We start from the raw sequence: 15,807 nt of genomic DNA, 5'->3' as shown, positions 1-15,807 counted from the left end.
CATTGGCATCATTAATGAAGGGTTTTAAAATTTTCAGTGATGATGAAATGAGAAAGAGATCACTGTTGATTCTTTGCGCATTAATAAACATTCTTTTGCGTCTAGATTCCATTTAAACAAATTCTTTGATTTGTGATGGTAGTCTGACAGTAGTGGAATATGGAGCTATATATCTCTTGTAGTAGCCCGACACATCTTACCAAAGTGACATTTCTTTGTTTATAGTATCAAGGGAAACCCAAAATAGTAGATTAAGTTATAATTAGAAAAAATATATTTAACAACCAAGTATTAGGCAGATACCCATTGTGTCGATCTAATATTATCCAAGTAATAGAGATAAAATATAAGGATCAGCACATTAATTTTTATATAAGTTTGTGATATTACTCAATCTGTCGTGGGAGTAATCCTATCCTAGAGCCTTTTAAAACTGTCCTCATGATGTATCTACGCTACCGAAGTCTAAGCTCACCATAAATTTGACTAGAAAAAAAAAACGGATCAAATAAATCCAAAAACTGCAACCATAAAGAAATTCCCAACCTTGGCACTAAGGCTTCCATGTGTCTGTTCCACTTCTAATTCATACGCCCAACTTTTATTTATATTCATAAAACTCAAATCTCTAAGGAAATAGTAGATCACGCGGTAGAAAATATGATAATTTAAATCCAATTCAAATACTAGATCACGCTGTAACTTTTTCAACATTTTTATTACACCCAATATCTAATTACTCAAATAAAATTAAAAAGAACAAAATTTTTATAACAAATAAATTCTTCACTTTAAGGCAGATCCATGGACACCTTTATCGGTCCAATCCGAGATAGCATCTAAAAAGTTATAACAGATCAAATTTGGGCATTCGGGTTCTGCCCATATTATTTACCCAAGTAAATTCTTCCAGTGATATTTGAGAAACATAATCGGTTTGTTGTTTGTTTAACACAAGTGTGATTTCGTTCATATGTGTCAGCAAATTTTTTTTGGAATATGGATTCTACCATTCTCTCTTATTCATGATTTCTTGAATAATCTTTTTTGTAAAAAAACTGCTGCAATGTTTCCTGAGAAATTTTGTGGAGTAGTCTGATCTTTGTTTCCATAATTTTTTTTAAATAATATAAAATATCCTTCTATATTAATCTCTTTATTTCCATCAAATATTCATTTTCCTTGTAAAACTCAATAAAACTTTACCCTGTAATAAAAAATTCATTATGTATTCATTTTATTAATTATTGAAAGAGCCTCTCAACTGTTTCAAATAAGATACTTGTAACAGCTATTTAGAACAGCTTACCCTATTAATCAGACAGTTTTAGAAAAAAATTCTGCATGGACATTGTTTTATGTAACATTTTTGCAATCCTAAATTTCAGAAAATTTAAATTGTCACAAATCCATATTTCCAAAAATAATTATTTAAATTTATTAACTAATATGTATTCACCTAGGTAATTGGATTTTTTACTGACTGAATTTGGATTTGATAATAAATAACTTTAAATTTTATTCAATTTTTATCAGTTGAATTAAAAATACTTTTCATTGATAATCCTGAATTATTTTAATATATATCCTGATTAAGAGTTTTTTAATCTATTTTTATGACACCTGAATTCCGTTAATAAAAGCCTACTATTGTCGGTACTGATTAAGTGTGGTTAATATAAAGAAATGAGGTGATTATAAGTTATTTCAATAGACAGATTTAGAAAACATAGATGATGATTAATTATGTTATTTTAGTCTCATATATTATATATTTTTGAATTTAAATATTTGATTTTAATATTTGTCCTTTCGGCTGTTTGATCTATCTCATTGAATACTTGAGTGACGGTTGAAAATATAGTTTTTTTGTTAAATTTTAAGATTAATAAAACATTCATTTGTTTTGAAACTCTCTTTCTATATTGAGTTGGTTTTTTCATTAATATCATATTGATAATTGTGAATATATTAGATTTATTATTGATATATAGTATTGCGCTATCAATATGAAAGATATTATTGAATCATCAGTTGATCATTAATAGACAACATTTTTATGATTAGTGATCCCAGATAGTAGTTGGATTTATCTTTGAGAGAGATTGATAGTGTGAAATTAAGTTATGTTTAAAGCTTAATTTGGGACATAAATTATCATATTGATAGTATAAAAAAGGAATATTCATTTTATTGGTGAATTATCTAAGTGATGTAAATGTATTGAGTATTTTCTATCATATAGTTGATAGCGTCTATGTTTTTATCTATACGTCTCATAATGCGAACATGGGAATTCTATACTTACTATAACCTAGTTCTTCCGCACTCTCATATTAGTTTTACTTATTCCATCTCATGAGTTTTAATCAGTCTACAATAACCAGTCTAAAATTGACATATATATATATATATATATATATATATATATATATATATATATATATATATATATATCTAATTTACATGATAATAAAACACAATCCTGAATTTACATTGAACATGAAATTCACTGTTTTTAAAGTTTGATCATATAACACAAAGACTTTGTCAACTTATTTTTGTTTCTTTCATAGTTTCCCTTCATATAGTAAGATTTATATTTTGAAAAATATATCAGAATCATCAATATAATATCAATCAATTGAATATGACAAATCACTTGAATATGATAAATCACTTAAATATGATAAATCCATACGGTATAATTCTTTCTTCACTCTTTTAAAATTTTCTTTGGCATGACAAATTTTCTTAAATTAGTCGCTGAATCTGTCTTTGAACACCATCTTAAACGATTATCCTCTCCTAATACCAGGTATCTTTATTTTCAGTTGACCCTATTTTATTCGTTTTTATGGCTGGATATTCATAATAGAAGTTTAGTTTTTCTTGACATAGGAACATTTTGGAATTTCACAAGCATGAGTAATATACCACCTTCTTCAGGATTTAGGGAAATTTTGTTTTCGTTTTTTTTTTCAAATATTTCTTGATTCAAGAATTTTTTTCATTCTCCTAATCTATTAGATGTTTTATAATTATTTTCTCAAATTTTATTCATAAAATTCACAAAATACAGGATAAATTATACACGATTTTATTTACTATAAAATAAAAAACTAGAAGTTTCACTATTTTATTCGGAAGAAAATATTTGAATGACTTTATCAACAGGGAACTCGATCATACATATAAGAATTTAAAAAATACAATTTGATTGGAAAATAAAGTGAAGGCCATCTACAAGCTCTGCCACTAATTAAAGACATGTTCAATTTAGACTTGGCCCATTTATCTCATGTTTAAAGTATATTTTTTTATAAAAATGAAGAACATAATTATTAAATACATCAAGTTTTCTTCGTAATGAATTATAGAAGTTCTCCATGAATTTCCCATTTTCACTCAACAACGTAATTTGGCTCATTTCTTTTGAATGATTGGAAAATAAAATGATATTTCTGCTCTTATTGATCTCTTGCTCTCCATCTAAATCAAAGCTTTTCTTTCCATAATTTTATGTGATTTTCATTTATGCACTTAATGATATAATTTGGAACTTTTGTAATGATTAAACATGAGTTTACATAATTAGAAGTTTGTTGTCAGGGGTTGACAAGTATATGTAAAAATGGATGCAGTTTAATACTTTTTGAAAAATTAATAAGTAATTTTATGTTAAAAAGCATTATGATTTACTCATTATGGTTATCCTCTAACCAGGAGTTATTCTTATAAACTTAATTTTGCATTATTTAAATCATGAGTCATAGTAGAAAGTATTTCTTCATGGAAGATACCACAAATGTATCATTATATACTATATACATGAAATTACTATAAAAAAATCATAAAAAGTTGAAGACAAAATATCTACTTCATTACCTCCCAATCTCACAAGAATCTCATAATTTTAAACCCTCAGTTTTTAATTATTAACAATATTATTTTTCCTAAATGTGATGAAAAACAATATTATAACTTGTGCTATTATTTTTTCACTATAATTCCAATAAAATAAAAATATTATTTAATAAAATAACAATAATTTGATATCGATTTATGTTTGGAGCATATAAAAAATCATCCTGAAGAAGTCAATTTCTTTGCTTCTTTTGTCTGTGAAAGCTCTAGTCTTTTTTTTCTCTTATTGTCTTCATCTTTTGTTTTATGCTATATTATTCCTAAAAAATTATAATTGGGGATGTGGATGTTGACTCTTGAAGCTATATCCTTATTTCCTCATTCATTTCATGCATCATGAGTAAAACCACTATTTCCACTGTTGGAAGTTGTCTGCGAGTTTTTTGATGCTTGAATGAATTTAAGATTCATGATCTACTTGAATTACATTAAAATTTTATAAAATTTGTATTTAAATAAATGGCACTTAAATTTTTATAATATATTTAATAAAAGTAAACTATTTTTCAAATTTTAAGAAAATTATGTAGCCTAATATTCATATGAAATCCTTGTTTATCCTATTTCATTATGAATTTGAAAACTGAGTTATACACAGAAGGTTACTGAAACAGTTTACCTTGTGTCCCTTTTTGTATACTTCAAATATTTTCTTCAACCACCTTGGGTGCGATAAAGTAACAGATTCTATTGGTTTTTTTATTCAATAATATTCATATTATTAAATAAATATAATCATCTGTAATCTATTTCATCATAAGCCTTAAAAAATCAAAATAATAATTTGCAATCAGCAAGAAAATTACTCTATAAAATTATTCTCATTTTTCTAACATGAAGTTTTGATACCATAAAAATGTGGCCTACATCCATAATCCTTAAAAATTGGATCTTCTGTTACGAAATTGTCGTTAGATTTAGATACTAACTGGAAATAAGGTCAACGTTATATCTTAAGATGTTGCTTTGAATTTACTTGTTTATATAACTATAAATGATTTTATATGTATCACTATATAGTTTTATTTATGTGATTCCATTATATAAATTAAGGAGATAGTTTACATCAACTAATTTAATTCAGTCTAATGTTAGTCCCGTACCCTATTATAGATACATATTATACTCTGGAGACTCACTCATTATTTTTACTATTAAAAGTTGCAATAGATATAAATAATTTTATAAAATATTAACTATAAATCAGGCCTCATCTATCTCAAGGTACAACATCTTACATCAGCCATCTGAGTATCCACAATTTGATTTTTTTCTTCCCTTTTCATTCTCCTTCCACCACGCCCTTTATTAAATAATAATGATGTAATAAATTATTAAAATCTTCATTTCAAACATATTTTAAAAGCTGAAAATTCACTATTATTGACCACTTGGTAGATACAAGATTCAACCAAAGACTAGTAAATATTTCTCAATATGAATCTGACCATATTGATGTTTAAAATTCTTCAAACTCCCTTCTATGAATCAATAAATACCTAGGTGTCAGTATAACAATATCTTATGCTTCAGGTATAATATTTGATTTGATTTTTTCATCCCAAAAATGATTTATCTTTTAACCTCGCTTCCGCAAAATTTTTTTATTAAAGGTAGATAAAACATCAGTCACTTGTTTATTTGAATGTCAATTTCAATCAAAACTTAATAGATATGAAACTTTAGTCTTTAAAATTCTATACCAATATCGATAAGCAGCTATTAAATCTATCATATAAATTAATTCAGTATTAACATCTATCAATCCATATTTCTCTCAATATTTTATAACAATGTTGAGAGAAATATGGATTGATAATTTTTTTTGGTAATATAGCTCATGACTAGTTCCATATAGGATATTACTAAGGTTAAATTCATATTCGATGCAGTTATATCCTCTTTCTTGTTCACATTCCATCTCATTGACTGGTGTATTTATTATTTTGCATATCTTGACAAGAATTAAGGGATATCACCAAATTTTAAACATAAAATTTATAATCTAGTAGACTTTTTAGCACCAGTTGATAAATGACTTCTTTCTGTTTTAACTATTCTTGCATTTAAGTATAACTATCAACAAGCATAATAATAATAATGATATTTTTTATAATATGCATACTCCATGCTAAAAATCGTTCAAAATATTTCTAAGAATTTTATCAAAATCTTTTTTCTTTGATCAACCCCATCTAGGGTGGTCACTGCTGTAAGAAATAATATTACAAACATGCACTGAAAAGGCGCCTTCCATCCAGTAGTATTGTAAACATGTCAGAAAAATATATATAACTGTCAACAATAATTTTCATCAGAAATTTTTCTGATGAAAGCTTTCTAATTTGAGGTGATGTATTTAATTGAGTTTTGAAAATGAATTTTTCAATTGCGGAAATGAAACACAGACCGGAAATTTCTGTAATTTCTTGTGGACTTTTTTCATGCTTATATATCTATATTCATCATATAAAAATATAAATGTTCTCCAGCTTTGAGTCATATCAAATCGGGGTCGAATCCTGGACATTTAATATCATAATGCTCATAAAGTGGCTCAAAAATATCAAACCTATTCATGTAAGAATTTTTAATCATAGACTTAATGAAACATATTTGTAGAAACACCTTCCCAATATATTTGAAAACAAAAATTAAGATAATAAAATAAAATTTAATGAATTTAAACATCTAAGTTTAATAACTCATTATATTACAATTAGAATGGTTCATAAAATTTAAAATTAGTTTTCAAAATTTTAATTGATACTTTTAAGTCTCATTAAACATTATATTACAAAAATGTACAACTATTTACTTACAATCGATCACTAAATTTTTGTGACCCTTGATCGTACCATTTTACTAGTCGTTATTCAATTAATTATTGGCTCATGTATGGCATATGTAAGCTCTTAAATTTATATTTCCAGATAAAAAATCTACCATAAGCTTATTGAACTTGCAATAAAAGTATTTTTTTTCATAAACATGAACGATGAACAACAATTTGGGTTAATCAATAAAAAATTAGAAACCTTGTCTCAAAAGAATTTTTCATGTTAGTGATGATAAAGGGTCATCTCCAGAGGGAATGGATATTTGGGGATGAGAAGAGATATTTTACAAAATTAGAAAGGTGGTGAGAAGAGATGTATCATAAATAGATAAAGATTTGATAATTAATTTATGTAATTGGGCACGGTTGGATGATGATGAAGAGTAATGGATGGATGACATGTATGGATGGATGTGAATGCATGTATTTTGATGGATGATGTAAAGAAGAAGATGATTAAGTGCAAGAAGACTCACCATAGATCCTCATATCCTGCAAGGATTAAGGTAATTTATGAAATCGGGAGAGTCCCCACACTTCTCTTTTGCATTCTAACTTCAATCCATGAAAAAAATAAAAAACCTTGATCAATCATCAAATAACTTTCTTTCACTCGTTCTAATAAAGTAGAAGAAATTCCAGGATGATTTTTCAAAGATAAAGGGTTATGTTTAAAGATCAGATGGTAGGTATGAATAGAGGAGAGGGAGAGGAAGTTGCCCTCAAAATTGCAACTGAAACTCTTTTTGGATTGTTATGTATCTTGATTCAAACTTGAATCATTCTCAACCATCATATTTTCTCTATCCTAGGCATGAGATCACCAGCGTAGATTGATTTCTTCAACTAAATATCAGTCCTAATTACTAACTGACGCATGCATGTGTGTCAAAAAGTATGCCCTTGTAATACCAATAAAGGTCGCATCATGATCTGTGTTATTCTCTCTACAAGTAAAAAGTATCATGCACACAATTTTTTGATTGCAGAAATCACATTTAATGCAATTTAAATCCCTCCTTTTTAATTGGTCCACATCTTACTGTATTATTAGAAAATGGAATATCAGAAAAATGATCGGTCATTATGGTGTCTAGATTCATGATGCCATAATCACATCTTTTTGTGATGTTTTATACGCCAATCATTAACTGCAGCCATGATTGGATGTGCTGAATGATTAGTCATAATCTAAATGCGCGCCATTTTAACACATGCTGATGCTTAAATATACCATAAAAGTTACTTTAAAGAATTGAAAAAAAAATTTATAAAATTTTAAAAAATATATATCCCTATATAGAAACATATTTATTGATGAATTTAATGTCATAAAAAATCTAGAAAATATTTAAGGACTGAGAAGTTGAATGCCATAAAGTAAATTTACAAATACGAGGTTGGAAAATTCCATAAAAATAAAAAAATCAGTTAAATCATTTTATATTTGGTTAAACAAATATACAACCATTTTGGAGCAAATAAACATGGAAAATTCATGTGGTTAATCTAATAAGGTATTCTGAATGAACATAAGTACTAACTCAATATTTTTATTTAATTTTACTTATATTATTATGATTTATGTCTTAATATATTCTAGACATACTGTTGTGGTTAATCTTGGGTCAAACTAGGTCATTCATGATAAACTTAGCTTGCACCCACCAAGAAACGTTGGGAAAGGTTATATGATTTTTAATGTCCATCAAAACCATGAATTTTCTATTTCTAGGTTAATGTCTTGTCATTTAATTTTGACTATAATTTTTAAATTTTTACTAGAAAATATTATTTCATGTTTTAAATATTTGTTATATCTTCATACCTTTTATTTTTTCATTAGTGGAAAGTATATATACCATTACTCAATATATTATGGAGGCCTGATTCATTAGTTTAACATTTGTATATGGCATATATTCTGACCCTCATATACATGGATTAAAAATTACTCAAATATTTTAAATGAATACTGTACACCCTTGACTTTGATTTACTCACATTGTAGAGGAGTTTAAATATTATAGAGGGACACAAGAAAATGCTCTGTAAATGACAAAAGATATACGTACAGTTTAGGGGCTATAATGAATAAATTTACGTTATGTATAAATAGGGGAGGGCCCTAAATGAAATTCACCTAGGCCATAATTTTTCTGGTGCCATCCTTGTTTTCCCTTCTCACCTTGGCTCCTCTCCAAATGCAATCACAACAACATAATGACGATGGTGGAGGGATAACAGGGATCCTCAAGATGAAATAGGAGATTTATGTGATGGGATTATGTGGGTAGATTAGAGGCTGAACACATGAATAATTCAACACATCTCATTCAAAACATGGATAAATTATTGATGTGATTCGCGTCAGGATGATTTGCTTATTATTTTTAGAGTGCTGTTATGATTCCACTCACAGCCTTCTACTACATGTATTATTTAAATTTAACCTCTATCAAGGCCCAAAAATCCAACACAAACATGCAGGACATTGTTATGAGGATATTCATCTCGATTGGGTTAAATACATTGAAAATTCTATGGACTCAAGAAGAGTTTATGGGTTTCTGTAAATCAAGCCGTTTCTCACTACATACGGATTTAGTTCATGAATAGTTGATTCGGTTGTGATGAGAAAGTTGACATATATATTTGCTATGCTGATGAAATTATTATAACTAGTAGTAACGCAAAAAATGTATTTGTTAAGAAGGAAAATCTTAATCAACACTTTACCCAACAAAATTGTGGATAACCTCACTACTTACTTGGGTTTGACTTTTCTTATAGTAGGGATATTATATGGCCATCAAGCCAAATCATACCACCATGTTTATTTAAGTCCATTGAATAAAATATTATGTTCTTATTATTCAAGTGTGATGTTTATAATGAAGCTCATGAATAGGTACAATGACATAGTGAATTATTATGATGAGATCATAATACTGAGATCACTAGTCTTGAATATACATGGATATTTTCCAGGTAAATTCAAGATGGAAAATTAAATTATCTAGATAGAATAATACTAACTGATCCTATGGCTAATAGTGTGGCAACACTAATGGCATATAGTGGGTGCTCTTCGGAGAAATAGTTCACTGAATTGATGCATATGAATCCCTCAATGGTATTATACAAATGTCAATCAGGTTGATTCATGCCGGATGTATAAGTGATCCACTAACCTTAGGAACTAAGGACATCTCATGAATGGATGACTATATTTTGACTACAACTTACAAGCCTCTAATCATGGGATTCAAAAAATTCATAGCTCGGGTGTAGTAAGAAGCTCACGAAGATGATTGAGTGTTCAAGACAGGACCATCCATCCTCGTTATATGAGGAGATTGACTCAAGGAAGTAGATGCAAAAAATCCCTGGCCATAGTGGTGAGGATATTGGAGAAGGTATTCTCCAATGATCCCCATTACACATCAGTACTAATAGAATGACGGATTAGGGTTTGACGATCAACCATACCCTAAGTCATTTGAGAGTCTCGCGTGGATGATAGATTATACATATATGGTAAGCGATGTAGGTAAAGATTCCATGAGAAAGTTCAAACAATACCTTGTATCTTCTAGAGCACAAGGTGTAAGTTGACACCCCACCAGTTGGAACCTTAACCTATCAATTAGGTTAAATTGATCCTTAGTTAATTAGTACATGTGTTGCTATAGTTAATCAATAAGGTTGGCCAATCAAGTTATTAAATAGAATGATACATGGGCCTAGAAGGTCACACACATAAGACCATAGGGGCATCGGTGAATATATTTTAATTAATGGGGGTTTTGTGAAAAAAACTTAACTAAAATATAATATAAATTTTGAAGGGGCACTCATTTCAAGCACCCAGGCCAGCCAAATTGGGAGCCCCACTTTCTCCACTTTGATCTCTTCTCCACACAACCAAGAAGAGAGTCTTCATGGTGAGAAGATCTTCGAGATCTTCAAGGAGAATTGAAGAAGAAGAGGTGGAGATCCAAGAGCAGCATGATCGCGTGGATACTTCTAGAGGCTGGGCATGTGAATGACTTCACAACCATCTCAGAGTGGGAAGGTAGATATGTTGTAGTGTTTTAAAGATCGATTAATAATGTATATATGATGTATTGTTTTAAATATCGATTGATAATCGATTACATGCTTCCGCATCATGGAAATCATGTTTTCCATGGTTGAACCAAGGCACAAAACCCAACACTTACTTGGGTCTGACTTTTCTTATTAGTATGGAAAGATGGCTTTAAAGGAAGTGCGCTCTTGATCTACTTCAAGAGATGTGGCTTTTGGTTTGCAACCAAAATATTTACTCTTGGGGGCCAGACCCAAATTTTGGGATGAGATGTCAGCACTAATGGAGAATGCTAACATATATCAGAGATGCTTGGGAAAAAATATTAGATAGTTAAGGCTAGACATTTTTTATAACTCAAATTTCTTAACTAGTTTATCCAAGAAATTTGTTTGGTTTTATGTAAGGTGGCCCTACAACTACTACATATATTAGGGAATGACAGTTTTGGTATCGACATCTGCTTTTGGAAAAAACCTAAATCTATACCTTAAATTTGGTATGGTCTCAGTTTGGTCAGAGATTGGTTTTGATTAGATAAAACCTATAAGTTTGGTCAATGGTATCTCAAAAAATCAAATTGGATGTTAAAAATAAAAGTCAAAATTCATGCCAACATATAAATTAAAAGAGTTTAACAATCACCTTTGGTATGTAAAGATAAGATTTTTGTCATGGATTCACAACATCTTGAAAGAAAAAATTTCATTTCTACATATTTTCCAAATTTATATTTATACTTATTCATATCTAAATTTGTCTCTATATTTATATATTTATTATATTTTAATTTATGTTTTTATTTAGATGTATCTTTATACTTATTCTTAAGTATATATTTGCACTTATATTTATATATGACATTATATTTTATTTGCACATATATATTCTACATATATTTTTATTTTTATTTTTACTTCTTAAGTTTATAGTTGCATTTGTATATTATATGTACTTATATTTATTTCCATTCATATAGATATATTTGTATTTTTATTTATACTTGTATATAAATAAAAAATTTCACTTAAAATTTATATCTGCATGCTTTTTTACAAGGGTTAACATATATAAGTATATATCTATACTACTATAATAGGAATACATGTGCGCTTCTGGCCTCTGATTGGATGATAAAAGAGTGAGAGAGAATGCGAGAGAGGCGAGAGAGGCGAGAGAGAAGAGAGAGAGAGAAGCAGCAACCGGTTACAGAAAACTGTTTTACAGAAAATGGTTACAGAAGCGGAGGGCAGCGGGGTCAACTGGAATGCACGTTTATCAGAAAACAGTCATCAACTAGAACTATGTGCTTTCTCGGAAAGTCTGGGAGCGAGAGAGAGCAGCGGGGTTCAACTGCGGCGCACGTTCTCTCTCTAAATGAAGGCCCTCAAAGATCGCATCTTTCTTCATGTTCTCGACTGGGCCTTGCTTGACGCCCAGCGTAGACCAAATGGCACTCTTGCCCGCCTTGCCGCGCTCGAAAATCCTCGACGTCTTGGGATTCCATAGCGACTTCTCCGCATTCTTCTCTTCCGCCAGTTGGCCGGAGCCCCTACAGTGCTTCCCCAGAGTCGGCCCAAAACAAGGAAACGATAACTCCAAGCGTGGAAGGAGCCCGGCAGTGGAGGCATTCTCATAATATCTCACGACATCTCATGACATCTCTCATGACATCTGTGAGTTCTTTAAGTTTTTTATCTGTCTCATGACATCTCTCTCTTAATATCTGCGATCAATATCCCGGTTATCCATATCTGCAATAATTTATCGCTTCAAATCTGTACGTCATCGTTATTATCCATATCTGCGATCTAGGTTTTTTTTTCTCACGCAATATCCGACCAATGCTCATTTTTCCTTCATTCTTGAAAGTGATCAGCCAAGCAGAAGGGTACACCGCTCTTTTTTCATTCATGGATTGCCAATCCGATCATTTTATGCGGTTGATCAGTGATTCTTTGTTCACGGGTTCGCTTCCGAGAATGAAGATTGTCATTTTTGTTCATGGGTTTCCCATCTGAGAATCAAAACTTTAGTTTTCATTGATGGGTTCACTTCCGAGAATGAAGATTATCATTTTCATTCATGGGTTTCTCATCTGAGAACGAACTTGCATTTTCATCGATGGGTTCACTTCCAAGAACGAAGATTATCATTTTCGTTCATGGGTTTCCCATCTGAGAATCAAAACTTTTGTTTTCAGATGAGAAACCATAATTTGTCTTCAAATCTGTCTCAGATGAAGCACAGATTTCGCAGATATGGATATTATCGTTTTCACTCCATATTTCTCTCTTCTCGGTCTCTCTATATCTCTCTTTACCTTACACTCTCTCTCTAGCTCGGCCTCTCTCGCCTCAGTTTTTCCAGCTCTCTCCGTATCTGGGTTTTGCTCACTCCATCTCTCTCGATCTCTGTCTTCCTACGTTGGTCTCTCTCTCTCACCAATCTCTCCATCTTTCTCTCTCCATCTCTCGCTCCATATTTTGCTCATGGGTTTGCTTTCAAGAATGAAAACTGTTGTTATCGTTCATGGGTTCATGGGTAACCCATTGGCGCTTTTAAAATATAAATAAGCGTAGTCTCTTATCTTGGAAGTGGTGGTGTAAGAAGCACGCTATCCTCTTTGTCTTGATTGAAATAAAGTTAATTAGCGAAGCGTCGCTGGCCTTCGGAAAAACAAAATGAGAAAAGAAGCATCCCTAAATAAAAAAGTAATGAATGCGAATAGAACATATGATTGATTGAATGAAGTGGCTGGCGTGGTGATAAAAATAAGTGTTGGTCCCAAACGAAAACTTTAGTTTTCATCGATGGGTTCCTTCCGAGTACAAAGATTATCGTTTTCATTCATGGGTTTCTCGTCAGAGAATGAAAACTTTCATTTTCATCGATGGGTTCGCTTCCAAGAACGAAGATTATCGTTTTCGTTCATGGGTTTCCCATCTGAGAATCAAAACTTTTGTTTTCAGTTGAGAAACCATATTTTGTCTTCAAATACGAAGCACTGATTTTGCAGATATGGATATTATCATTTTCGCTCCATATTTCTCTCTTCTCGGTCTCTCAATATCTCTCTTTACCTTTCTCTCTCTACCTCGGCCTCTCTCTCCTCGGTTTTTCCATCTCTCTCCTTATCTGGGTATTCCTCACTCTATCTCTCTCAATCTGTCTTCCTACGTTGGTCTCTCTCTCTCGCAGGTCTCTTCGTCTTTCTCTCTCCTCTATCTCTCCATCTTTTGTTCATGGGTTCGCTTCCGAGAATAAAAACTGTCATTATCGTTCATGGGTTTCCAATCTTAGAACAAAAATTTTAGTTTTCATCGATGGGTTCGCTTTCATGCATTCATTCATGAAAACTATTCATTTTTTTGTTTTCATTCATGGGTTTCCCATCTGAGAATCAAAACTATTGTTTTCATATATGGGTTCGCTTATGAGAACGAAGATTATCATTTTCATTCATGGGTTTTCCAACTGAGGACGAAAACTTTAGTATTCATTGATGGGTTCCCTTCCGAGAACGAAGATTATCCTTTTCATTCGGACACGTTGCAATCAATGCAGAACTTTTTTTTTATCTGCGATATTATCCATATCTGATATTTGATATTGATAGTAGATATGGATTGTTATCTGCGATCATTAAACGAAGTTTGCAACTCATTATGAGAGAACGAAGAGGGGGTACTTCTGGTCTCCGATTGGATGAAAATAAAGTGAGAGAGAAGGGAGTGAGTGAGAGAGAAGATGGAGAGGGAGAGTGATCGAGCGGCACCCCAGGAACATGAAAATTGCCCGACGTACGGTTCTCGATCACAACCTGGACGTTCGACCTGCCGTCAATCAGTTTTTGGAGGCGAGCTTGCACGAATTGGACGGCTCGATTCAAGGGATCGAGATCTTTGACGGATGGCAAGAGAGGGGGACTTATTGGACGGCTCAATTCAACGACTTGGACGGCTCGATTCAAGGGATGGAGATTGCCATGCCCTGTTTCTTACTTTGCTTGGAAATTTTGATTGAGAAGTTCATATCCTAAATTTCGATCCCTAAATTGTCCTTATAAATTCTGATTGTGATTGAGAAATTCTGATTTCGGGATACCTATATTCTGATTGTGCTTTGATATTCTGATTGTGGTCTCTAAATCCCTAAATTGTGATTATGAAGTTTATAGCCACACATTTTGTGCGCGAAGTCCACATCCATACGTTTTGGAAATCCTACATTGTGCTTGAGAAATTCTCGTTTTTCTTAGAACTTCTGATTGTCCTTGAGAAATTCTGATTGTACCTGGAAATTTTGTTTGTCCTTCAGAAATTATGATTGCAATCCCTAAATTGTGCTTGGAAATTTTGATTGTGATTGAGAAGTTGTTATCAACATCGTTTGCTCCAAGATTGAAGCTACACAATTTTTGAAATTCCAAGGTTTGACGTCATTGAGATTGTACATTTAGCTTTCCAATAATCTGTTCAAGACGCGACATGCATCTTGATATTTAAGTACCAATATTTTCTCTCGCCCTGCTTTCCTCCTCCTGCGGCCAACGAAACCCCTCGACCACAATTGAGAAACATTTGCTAAGTTTAGACACTAACTACACACGATACAGAACGTAATATTATTCTCTACTTTATTTTGAATTATTCTTCTTACCGTAGCAGTCGGATAATTCTCTTGGGGGATCTGAATTACAGAATTTTGCTGGCGGCGGCGGAGGCGAGAAGCTTTGATGCAAAGAAGGAATGGATGAAATTGTCGCATAGGGACCAAGTGAGGTCTGCTCCGCCACCCGTCGTCTATGCTACCCCCTGCATGTAATCCAAACGAAAGAGCCTTCGTTTTTTTCCTTCTCCGTCATTTGTCTACAAGCTTCTCATCTGTGTGGTTCATCTGAGTGTCTGAAGATGGGATTTTTTTATTATCTCCCAGAATGAGTACG

The 15,807-nt window shown here is 31.5% G+C and overlaps 1 long non-coding RNA gene across 1 annotated transcript; it reads left to right on the top strand.

Annotated features, from left to right (window-relative positions):
* Nucleotides 1-12,189: 12,189 nt before the first annotated feature.
* LOC144712075 (uncharacterized) lies at nucleotides 12,190-15,793 on the top strand. Its single transcript, XR_013583726.1, has 2 exons — nucleotides 12,190-12,535; nucleotides 15,563-15,793. It is a non-coding gene; the product is annotated as an uncharacterized LOC144712075 (long non-coding RNA).
* Nucleotides 15,794-15,807: the final 14 nt, after the last annotated feature.

Source organism: Wolffia australiana, chromosome 14, assembly GCF_029677425.1.
Source record: "Wolffia australiana isolate 7733 chromosome 14, ASM2967742v1".
Taxonomy (NCBI): domain Eukaryota; kingdom Viridiplantae; phylum Streptophyta; class Magnoliopsida; order Alismatales; family Araceae; genus Wolffia; species Wolffia australiana.
This window is presented reverse-complemented; position numbering and strand designations above follow the sequence as displayed.